General features: G+C 37.0%; 1 pseudogene; it reads left to right on the forward strand.

Annotated features, from left to right (window-relative positions):
• The first annotated feature begins 8,892 nt into the window (after positions 1-8,892).
• LOC139865089 (small nucleolar RNA R71) lies at positions 8,893-8,992 on the forward strand (annotated as a pseudogene).
• The last annotated feature ends 2,899 nt before the right edge of the window (positions 8,993-11,891 follow it).

The following is an 11,891-nucleotide window of genomic DNA, read 5'->3' on the forward strand; positions in this document are numbered from 1 at the left end:
TCTAGGTCATGTGATTTGTAAACAGGGTATCAAAGTAGATCAGTCTAAGATAGAAGCTGTAATGAATTGGAACTCGCCGAAAACGCCGACAGAAATTAAGAGTTTTCTGGGTTTAGCAGGTTATTACCGCAGATTTATTAAAGATTTTTCTAAAATAACAGGTCCGTTGAATAAGTTAACCAGAAAAGATGTAGCCTTTCGATGGACTGATGAACAAGAAAAGGCTTTTCAGACTCTCAAACAGTTGTTATGTCAAACGCCGGTTCTAGCTTTACCAGAGGGAACAGAAGATTTTGTGGTTTACTGCGATGCGTCACACGCAGGTCTAGGTTGTGTTTTGATGCAAAGAAATAAAGGTATAGCGTATGCTTCACGACAGTTGAAGAATCATGAACGAAATTACCCTACTCATGATTTAGAGTTAACTGCAGTTGTGTTTGCCTTGAAGCTTTGGAGACACTATTTGTATGGTACACATTGTGAAATCTATACAGATCATAAGAGTCTTCAATATATCTTTTCGCAGAAAGAATTAAATATGCGTCAACATCGATGTTTAGAATTGATTAAAGACTACGATTGTGAGATTAAGTACCATCCGGGTAAAGCAAATGTGGTCGCAGATGCTCTGAGTCCTAAGAAAACAGTCGAAAATGTTAGATTTATGAGAATTGAGATAGTTTCAGACTTGATTGATCAATTGAAAACCGTACAGTTAGTAGCTTTGAATGACGAAAACCTAAAGACTGAACAAATGACTAAAAGAAAATTTGACCTATGCAATGATTCTAGAGGATTAAAGACTTATAATGACCGAATTTGGGTGCCTATGCTTGGAGATTTGAGGGATTTAATCCTTACTGAAGCGCATAAATCGAGATTATCAGTGCATCCAGGTAGTACAAAGATGTATAGAGACTTGAAAACATTGTATTGGTGGCCGACAATGAAGACAGATGTTGCAGGTTTCGTTGAGAAATGTCATATTTGTGCGCAAGTTAAGGCAGAACATCAGAAACCATATGGATCTCTACGATAGTTAGAAATTCCTCAGTGGAAATGGGATCATATAACGATGGATTTTGTAACCAAGTTACCCCGAACCCAGAAAGGTCATGACATGATCTGGGTGATAGTGGATTGTTTAACAAAGAGTGCTCACTTTTTAGCTACTCGTGAAACCGCTTCGTTGAGTGATTTGGCAGAGTTGTACTTGAAAGAGATCGTTAGTCGACTTGGTGTACCATTGTCAATAGTTTCCGACAGGGATACTAGGTTTGTATCTAACTTCTGGAACAGTTTACAACAGAATCTGGGTACACGTGTGAATCTAAGTACAGCTTATCATCCGCAAACAGACGGTCAGAGTGAACGAACGATTCAAATGTTAGAAGACATGTTGAGAGCGTGTGTCTTAGAATATGGTGGTTCTTGGGATTCGCATCTTCCACTGATAGAGTTTGCTTACAACAATTCGTATCATTCGAGTATCGGAATGCCACCGTATGAAATGTTGTATGGTCGAAAATGCAGAACTCCTACGTGTTGGTTAGAAGCAGGTGAGAAACAATTTGCAGGTCCCGAAATTGTTCAGATTACCGCAGAAAAGGTCGAAATTGCACGTGAGAAATTGAAAGCAGCCAGAGACCGAAAAAAGATGTATGCTGATTCGCGCAGACATCCGGTAACATTTAATGTAGGTGATCGTGTATACCTAAAAGTTTCGCCATGGAAAGGGGTGATCAGATTCGGTAAACGTGGTAAATTAGTGCCGAGATTTATTGGGCCATTTCCAATCATAGAAATTCTGAATGATCAGACTGTTGTTTTAGGTCTTCCATCAGAGTTAGCAGGAATTCACAACACGTTCAATGTGTGTTATTTAAGAAAGTGTAAAGTAGACGATGAAAGTTTGATTCTTCCGCTGAAGGATTTGAAAGTGGATTTAAGTAAAAAGTTAGTAGAAGAACCAATTCGAATAGTAGATAGGAAAGTCACCAAGTTAAGAAAGAAACAGATTCCTATGGTGTTAGTGGAATGGCGGCACAGTTTAGGTTCTAACCTGACGTGGGAAACCGAGGAGTTAATGAGAGCGCGCTATCCTCATTTGTTTGACCTTGACCAGATTCTGAGGACGAAATCTTCTTAAGGGGGGTAGATTTGTAACATCCTCAATCGGGCCTAGATGTAAGATTACTAGATTGCCCTTAAGTTTATATTGCGTTATTATATGTTTTTATTTTTATTTAATATTTACTATTAAATAATAATGTGATTAGGACCAGTTTATGACAAGGGTCACAGAACAGGTTTGTTTATTTAATTTGGACTTCGTTTGGGTTGTCAAATGATGTACAAAAGATATCAGATAACTGATAAATACCCGTGTGTTACACAGTATTGGATTTAATCCCAAATAATAGACTGATGTCTATCCCCTTCTTGCATTTTCCAGACCCTTCCCAAAACACTCCCGTACCTTCCCTTTCACCCACTAACAATCCCTAATCCTTAATTCTTGCTTTAAAGCTCAAATCGTTTATATTATTGTGTTCCTTGTGATTCATCGATTCTTTTAAGGTAAGGTTTGTATCATTTCGTGAATTAATCTTTGAGAAAATGGAGTTTTCGTGTTAGTTTTTCATAAAAGTGTAAATTGGGTCAAAATGGGTTGATTTGGTGTTGTTAGTGTCAAAACCTTATGGGTTTGTGTTTCTAAATGATCAGTGTACTTGATTTGGCAAGTTTTAAGGTTAAACCCGAGCTCTAGGTCGAGAATTGGTGAATTGGGTGAGAAACCCGTCACTTTGGCAGCTGCTGCTGCAGATGAACTACCCTCGGCCGATGGTCTCTGACCCTCGACCGATGGTGTCTGACGATCGGCCGAAGGACTAGACCCTCGACCGATGGTGTGAGTCCTTCGACCAACGGTTGAAATTTTAACGATCGACCGATGGTGTAGTCCCTCGACCGATGGTGTAGTGACGATCGGCCGATAGTCTCTGACGATCGACCGATGGTCTATGCAGTAGAAATTTTTACTAAGTGTTGATTTTTAGCCGTTATGCTGCCCGTTTTTATTTTGATGATTTTGATGTAAATTTTTCTGACAAAAATTTCTGTATTGCGTTATTTGATGTTAATGGACAAAAACTAACTTGTGTATATGTCTTTCTCAGGAGAAAAGGAGAAAGAGAAGGTTCAGTGATTAGATAGCTGAATACCTTCTCGTTTGCTGGTAATCGGTGAGTGGGACTAACTGGAGAATATAGTATATAGAAGCATGTTATATTATGATTGCCATGCTTGTTAGATATACTTATTGTTGTGGTTAGTTAGTTCCTTGTGATGACTGCATGTTAGTTGATGCTTGTCTGCTGGAGCCCAGTGCGTCCCTATTGTGTGGTAGCCTCGGTAGGAGAGATCAACCTGCGGGTTGGGTTCCTCTGTGGTAGCCTAGACAGCCGTGGTGTATATATATGTGAATGACGCATCCGTCGCGTGTGGATTATGTATATACATACGGTGGTGGAGGAACTTCTGGTAAGCCCCAGTCCGATCAGCTGGTGGTTAATGGTTTGGCCGAGCCGCCAGAGTCTCTGTAGGCGGCACTTGGGTGATGTTTGTGTGTTAGACTATTGTGACATGACTAGTATAACACTTATGTATGCTATGGCCTGTAGTTAGTCGTACTCACTTAGCTTCGTGCTAATTCCCCTCCATCTCCTCCCTGCAGGTTATTAGCTTTTGTAAATGTCGCATTTTGGGGAGAAGACGGGCATGACGATGTTATGTTTGACAGGGTTAACTCTGATGTGGTCTTTTGAAATATGAACCGTGTACTTTTGATAACAGAATGTAATTATGTCTTTTCATGTTAATATGTAATTTGTTTTAATGACACGTGACATCGGTTTGTACAATTGTTAATATCGTATTTAATTAATGCTAATGCTTCCGCCACGTATAAAAAAAAAAAATTTAGCGGTGTCACAATGTAAATGTTATAGGAATGACTTTTTGTACAATTTCCTTCAATTTAGGGGTTACAACTGCAAAGACTAAGCTTTACGCGGGACAATCCTGATCCAGCTTTACATTATAATCGATCATACACTGGACAACGCACTTGATTTAACCTACTCGAGTTATTTTCGTCTTTGAGGATTCAAGACCGTCTCTTCCCACAGTACCATACATCGTGAATTGATGTTAGTATGAAATGGCATGGATTAGGAAGATCACATGCCAAGTAGAACAAAATTCGGAAGACTTGACTTCCTTAAATGGGTGGACTTAATTCACCCTAAAGCATTAAAGTTCGAGACTTTAAACGCTTGACTTTCTTGGTTTTGATTGAAATTTTGATTTAAAAATTTCCTCAAATTCATTCATGTTTTAAATCACAATGTTTCACGCATTTTTAGCTTCAACCGAAATTATGTACCTCAAAATTTTAATTCCCTCTCCCCCACACTTAAATCATGCTACGCCCTCGTATGCATATTTAAGACCAAAATAAATGTGTGAAAAAAAGAAAATAACGAAACATATTATCGGGGTATTACTCGTCCACCATTTGGTACTCATACAATGCACATTAAATCATCATCTCAATCCTTGCCTCCATTCATTCCTTCCATACAACTCATAAAAAGAAACACAAAGAAAACATAAAATCTAAACTAGTCCACTTTTGTAGGATACACGATTGCATTTAGCGCATGCAACAAGCCTTTTAAACCACCCAATTACCTTGGGTGGACGAGTGAAGTCTCGTGAGGGTTTGCAGTGAACATACCCACAAAGTTCAACTAAACTAAATAAATAAAGAAATAAAATAGAAATAAATTAAAGAAGACTTACAAACTCCACACATAGTTCGTGCAGTTTTTATTTCTGAGTCGTGTACGCGACTCTTTCTCCACTTCAGCTAATTTCGGGACTATAGAAGGTTCCTCCTTCTCTCACTTTGTGAGAACCTTCACTTGCTCTAACTTTCCTCAACTTAGAATTCAACCATGCATAATCTTCCTTGGTGACATGCATTAACTCAAACAATTTATCTTTTTCTTTAGGAGACAAGTTACACACAACACGGTTACTCAAACTTCCATTTCCTCTACTCCTAAAATCATGGACCCATCTATGTAATTTTCTCATGGAACGATCAAACACCAGGTCATCCTTATCTTCCTCTACCTTATCATGCGATCTCACAAAAATATGTGGTGGCTTTTCCTTGTCTCCCCCACATTTAGGCCCATCAAGATCCTCTAAATTTGATGACACCTCATAATTAAGTTGAGAATTCACCTTCACATTCTTATTCATTTTTATCTTGTGACCTCCAAACCTTTCAACAAGTTTTTCTACGGTTCCCCTGTTATTTTGACTACCTTCCCATCGAACTCTCTAGACTCATCAAGTGAACCAACAAACCCATTCAGAACACAAACATTATCCATTTTGTTATCACTAGATATATGTTCATTTGAGTTTTTCATTAGTAGTGGTCGGTAGGGCCTAATCATTTTCGGGGTTACCAAATGTTCGTCCTCTTCACATTTAGAAACTTTTTCATCTACCCCAACAAATGTAGATACTGCCATCACAGTTTCTTTCATCGGTAATGAACAAGAGGTGCTAATAGATGAACTCAACTTGGTTTCAAGAACTTGACTCAAATTTTTCATCTCGCTCAAGATTTTGTATCGACACTTGTTGACTAATCAAAATTTCTGCATTAGTTCTTATTTAAGATTCCATAAATTCACTCGTCATACCATCTTCACTAAATTTCCTTACGTCTTATTTCTCTTTCACATTCGGTGCATACTTTTGAATCTGTTCATGGTTAGTATCCAACACAAAACAATCCTTGGACATTTGGTGTATGTAATGAATTAAATATATTAATCCGTCATCTCTTATTACCAAAATAAATGTCCATAACCTCGGTTCTAAAATTGATAAGAGCATCAATTGTGGCCAATAATGGACGACCAAGAATGATCGTCGATTGGGTATCCCTAAAGGTGGTCTTCATGTCCATAACTATAAAATCTACCGGGTAATAAAAGTCTTCCACTTTCACAATTACATTTTCTAACATACCCCTTGGAGTTCTCATTGACCGATCCACAAGTTGGATGAGAATATCAGTATGTTTTAAACTTCCCAACTCGTATTAGTCAACAAGACTCGATGGAAGTATGTTAATACTAGCTCCTAAGTCCAACAAAGCCATTTTAATATTTATATTTCCAACCGTAACAGAAATTAAAGGTGTCCCCGGGTCTTTAAACTACGGTGGAAGTGAAACAGAAATAACAGCACTCACTTTTTCCAGTTAATTTGACCTTTTTGGGCAATGATGCATTGAGTTTCTTTTAAACACACATATCTATTAAAAACTTAGTATATGCAGGAATTTGTTTGATTGCATAAATAAGTGGAATATTGATTTTTACTTGTTTAAAGACAAAATTACGCCGATCGTCCTTAAACTTGTACCCAAATTACGCACGTTGTCCTTAAACTTTTTTTTTGCTTGGGTCGTCCCTGATGTTGTACTTTTTAACGCTCGTCGTCCTTCCGTTTACTTTCTGTTCCTTTTTCTGTTAAGCTAAATCATGTGCATGCCATGTGAGGGTTTCGGTCTTTTTCCACATTTACTCCTTTTAAATATGTATCTCCTCACCATTTTCCCCTAAACCATCTACGAAACCCTAAATCCCAATTTTCTACAAAACTAAAGCTTTAAACCCAGATTGAAGGATTGAAATCGTAATGGTTAGTCTTCATTGCAATTCCATCCCTTTTATTTACTTTCATTGTGGTTGTTGATCATGCTATCTCTGTTTCCAATTCCATTCCTTTATTCACAAAACCCAGATGTGCAAATAAACCCCCAGAAATTGAAGACAAAAACCAAAATCTACGCCGGAGATACAGTAACGGCGGAGCTGCAGTGGCGTCGACGGACTCCTTTGACCTCCGGTACTCCGATCGACGATGTACAGTGGTTTACGATGATGACGATGTACAATTAGAATTAGGAAGCAGGTACTAGTTCAATGTAAATTTTTTTTTTCTCTTCACAACTTGGTTCTGTACCAGATCTAAATTTGTATTTAATATGTGTGCTGAAATTGTATTTTATATGTATGCACAGATCTAAATTTGTTCGGTACGAGCTACGAGATCTAACACGTAGTACGGAGTAATATGTTTAGATATGTATTTTGTTGTCAAACGTTTTATTTCCTCACCATCTGGATTTGCAATGAATTTATCAAAGATGGATTTAGGGATGAACATGGAATAGCAGTGAATTTGAAATGATATAAGGGATAGGGGTAAGAAAATAGGTTTAAAAGAGAAAAGAAAAGAGAAAAGAGAAAAAACAAAAAACAAAAGAAAAAATTAAATTATTTAATTATAAAGTTATAAAAAAGACTAAACTACCCTCACATGTTTGGCACATGCTTCAAGTTAACGGTAAGTTTAGACGAAAAGTAGACGGAAGGACGACGAGCGTTGTTTTTTGAAAGTTCAGGGACGACCCAAGGACGGCCGGCGTAATTTTGTCTTGTTTAAATGTTTCCCACATATCGTCTGATTTTGGTCCCTTCTTCCCATAAGGGAATTGGTTTGGGGACTTTAAAGCCTTAGGGAACGGAATGGTATTAGTCTCCATATCTGTTTCCCCAACATTCACAATTACTGGTTCATTAACATTTTTTCCAATCCTAGGATCCACCGGAACCTCATTAGCATCATTACTCATATCATCATCCACATCAAGTAGAGGACTTACCTGAAACAAGCTCAGTTTCTGATTTCTTTGGTATTTTTAACTTGGTATCATATGTCTTTTCACTCCTTAAAGTGCCCACCATGTTCAATTCATGTCCTCTTCCTTGCGATTTATTATTCAGGTTTAGCAATGTATAATTCGAAATTGTACCCGGTTCTCGTGTTGCCTTTTCCTCCGCCACTTGACCAATTCACTTACCCAATGCCGCAATTGACTTATTTTGAATTTCCAAAGCCTTCTTCATCTCTTCCATGAATGACTACATCCTAGCATCCGTGCTTGAGGATTGACTTAGTTGATTATTTTGAGACAAGTTTTGATTTTGGTTTTGATAGTTATGGTTTTGCTTTTGATTTTGCATTTGGCATTGGTTGTTGTATTTTATTTTTTTTAAGCAAACACACACACCATTAACACGAATATTTACAACCACGAATATGTCTCAAGTGGGACTTGAACCATCAACCTCTTGGTTGGAGGGCCACCACGATACCACTGGGCCAAATGCCCTTTGGTTGTTGTATTGAAATTGGTTCGGGTATTGGGTTTGGTGTTGGTTTGGTGCATTCAATGTGTTTTTATTGTCCCAGCTGAAGTTTGGATGATTCCTCCACCCTATGTTGTAGGTGTTGGAATATGGATCATACTTCCGCCCTTGAGCCTCGTTCACTTGCTCTTCCATCCCTAATGATATCCCCTTTTTGCAACCGTTTGTATAATGAGAAGCATCACCACATATCGAGCACACATCCTGAACCTGCACAAAATTAACACTATCACCCTGGTTCGGGTGTGTTAAATATGGGAAGCAACAATTTTATCTCATCTAATTCCTTTTTCAAATTCCTAGTCGACCCTCCAGAGTTAGACACGTGGTTAGCATAGGAAGGGTTGTGAGTTTTTCGTGCAACTGACGCTTGGGTTTTTAAACCCTTGCTCAATTGCTCAAAAAATGCCACTCATCCTCACTATTTCGGGTCATAAACACGCCACCACTAGCCGCTAATAGGAATTGTCTATTTTGTGAATCAAAACCATCAAAGAAAACTTTGACAAGTTCCCATTTCGATATTTCATGGTGAGGACAAGATCTAAGTAATTCCTTAAGACGTTCATATGCTTCATGAAAAATTTCACCTAGCAATTGTCTAAAAGATTTAATTTGCATACGCATATCCGAAGATTAACTTATCGGGTAGAATTTCTCAAAAAATTTCTTTTTATCATCGCCCAAGTAGTGATACTCCGGGTGGGTAAGGACAAAAATCAAGCTTTGCTTTATCTTTTAGAGAAAAAGGAAATAGGCGAAGGCGTACCTCTTCATCCATGAACCCGTTTACCTGATTTGTGGCACAAATCTCATTGAATTCAGTGATATGCTCATACGGTTCTTCTTTTTCCAAACCTCGGTAGGTTCGAAAAAAGCAATCAATTGAGGGCGGACCTCAAATCTCCGATTGTTATCCGCATTCAGAGCGGGATAAGCAATTGGTGAGTGATCTTTGTAATCACCCGGTTGGTAATATGAATCCACACCTCGTGTGTCTCTATCTCCCATCGTAAGAAATTGAAATGGGATTTCTGTCTCTTTCGAGTAGTGAGTTTGCTCACTAACCTGAAAACACTAGCAAACAAACCACGCGTAAAGCCGAACAAAATAATAAAGCACTAAAGAAAATAAAGTAAACTAAATGTAAAAAGAAAAATATTTTTTGATTTTTTAAGTTTTATAATTTTTATGACTTTTTCAAAATTTAAAAGAAGACAATTAAAAAATAAGAGCTTGCAATCAAGCGCACACTCTTCCCGGCAACGGCGCCAAAAATTGATGGGCGTCGAAGTACCCGTCAAAAATGAATTAAATACTCTAAACTAGCTAGGGTAAGTGCGATTCGTTCTACGGGAGATTGTGGTCAAAAGTAAACAATTCTTAGAGTTGGTTTTTAAAACTAAATTAACACTAATTAAAAGACTTTAAATGAAAAGACTTAAACTTATGAGGCTTAAGCAAAGAGCATAAAACTAATAAATAATAGTGATTGGTCGTGATCAATAGTAAAAATCTTTATCCCTTCCAAATCTCAATCAGTACACTTCATTCAAATAAGTATTAAGCTTTATCAAGTTTTCATATAACTCATATAGACATAAGTTCTTCAATGTATCAAAAATACTATCTTGGGCACTTTCATGTAATCATATAGCTTGTCTTTATCCCTAACTTAATTAACACTAAATGGATATAGAACAAATTATCAATTCACAATGATAAGTCTTACAATAATTAAAATTGATAAATTTGCATTAAACAATAACTTGACTAAATCAAGAATTCATAAATTCAAAGACTTTATCAATACAATTCATGAATCATAATAATACATTGATGAAATCATAAATACACAATTGTTCAATGGAAGGAATAAATAAGAAACTTAGCTGAACATATTGGTGATGATGAACATGATGAATGGATGATGAAGCATGATGAACAAGTCTTTGATCCTTGAAAAGATGTGAATTTTTGGTGTTAGGGTTAGGGCTTGTAGCTCCAAAACTGAGGTAAAAAGTCCAAAATTTGTGGCTGGGAGTTTTGTTTATATAGGAATCACCAAACTTGTTCCCTAAGTTAAAAAAAAAACCCAAAAATCAACCATAAAATAACTTTCGGAATTAGCTTAACGTAATTGACGCCATATCTGGCGTAATTTACGCCGCTTGCGTAAATCACTCCACGAAGTGCACTTTTTTCCTGATCTCATTCAAGGCCTGGCGTAATTTACTCCAGGCCTGGCGTAAATTACTCCAGTGTTAAAATGCTGAATTTTTTCTACTTTTTACGAAATCGTCTTCAATTACCATTTTTCACAAAAAAAAATTATATATTCTTCCATTAGCTTCCAAATACCTCTAACTTCTGTCATTTATAAACCATAATACGCGTAAAATATGGAACGATCGGGTCGGACTTTAAAATGAGTTGCATAATTTGGAACAATGATCAATGGACCTAAATACTTTCAATTCTTGTTTCCTGGCGTAAGCTTACACTCTCGTTGTTTAATCTTTTGCGGATTCAAATTTAAGGAACGATAAGGGTAAGGTTGAGGGGTATCATGCTTGAAGAACATGGCGGGCTAGGAGACTTTTGCTTTTGATTTGGGTAGATAGTCTCAAATACCATGCTCTTGTCAAGTATTTTGTAATGAAAACTCAATTCGGGTCAACATTACTACTTTTGTTATGTAATGGGTCGTATAGCATCCGTGAGGCCCCACATTGGATAAATCATTTTAGACTGTTTTAAATTGAATATGTGATGGATCTAAACATGTCTAAAGATGATATTGGTTTGTTGGTATTAAATTTGTGTAATTTGGAAATGTGTTGAATTACAACAAAAATTCAGGTCAGAAGTGCTTGTTACTGCACGCCACGCAGTTTAGAAGCGCGACGCGCAGTAAGACATAGTTTTGAGATTGAGCATATACTCTGATCTAGGGTCTGACCTTAGTTATACTACGCGTCACGCAGAATTTAGGTGCGCCGCACAATACAACATGGTCAGATTTCATATTTTAGACAGTTTTTTCTGTAAAATAATTATCATCGTCTTTTCGTAAACGGGTTTATGTCGTTTCAGGCTAGAAAAGACCTTAAGGATATTTGGGTTGAAAAGAAAGTTCTTAGTTCGAGAGCGGCTCCAACGTTTTTCAAAGACAAAAAAGAAGACCTAAGGTCCAAAAGGTTCATGGTGAGGAGTTGAGGAACTTTAATGTGGAAGATATTTGACACGTTAACGAGTGTTCAAATAGTTTTTTTGTGTAACATCATACTTTTTTAAAAAAAAGTACACAACGGAATATTCTTTATCAAATCATAGTATAAGTATATATTAAAAATATTATTAATATACATTACAGTCCAACTTGTGTTAGTTTTTAAAACAATTATACATATTTAATTTCGACAACAGAGTTCTTCTTTGTGTCAAACATAACCAAACAAGACTATCTTCTCCCGTCGCTAGCATGCAAAACAATATAACCTGCAGGGGAGAAATGTAGGG

Source organism: Rutidosis leptorrhynchoides, chromosome 8, assembly GCF_046630445.1.
Source record: "Rutidosis leptorrhynchoides isolate AG116_Rl617_1_P2 chromosome 8, CSIRO_AGI_Rlap_v1, whole genome shotgun sequence".
In the NCBI taxonomy this organism is placed as follows: Eukaryota; Viridiplantae; Streptophyta; class Magnoliopsida; order Asterales; family Asteraceae; genus Rutidosis; species Rutidosis leptorrhynchoides.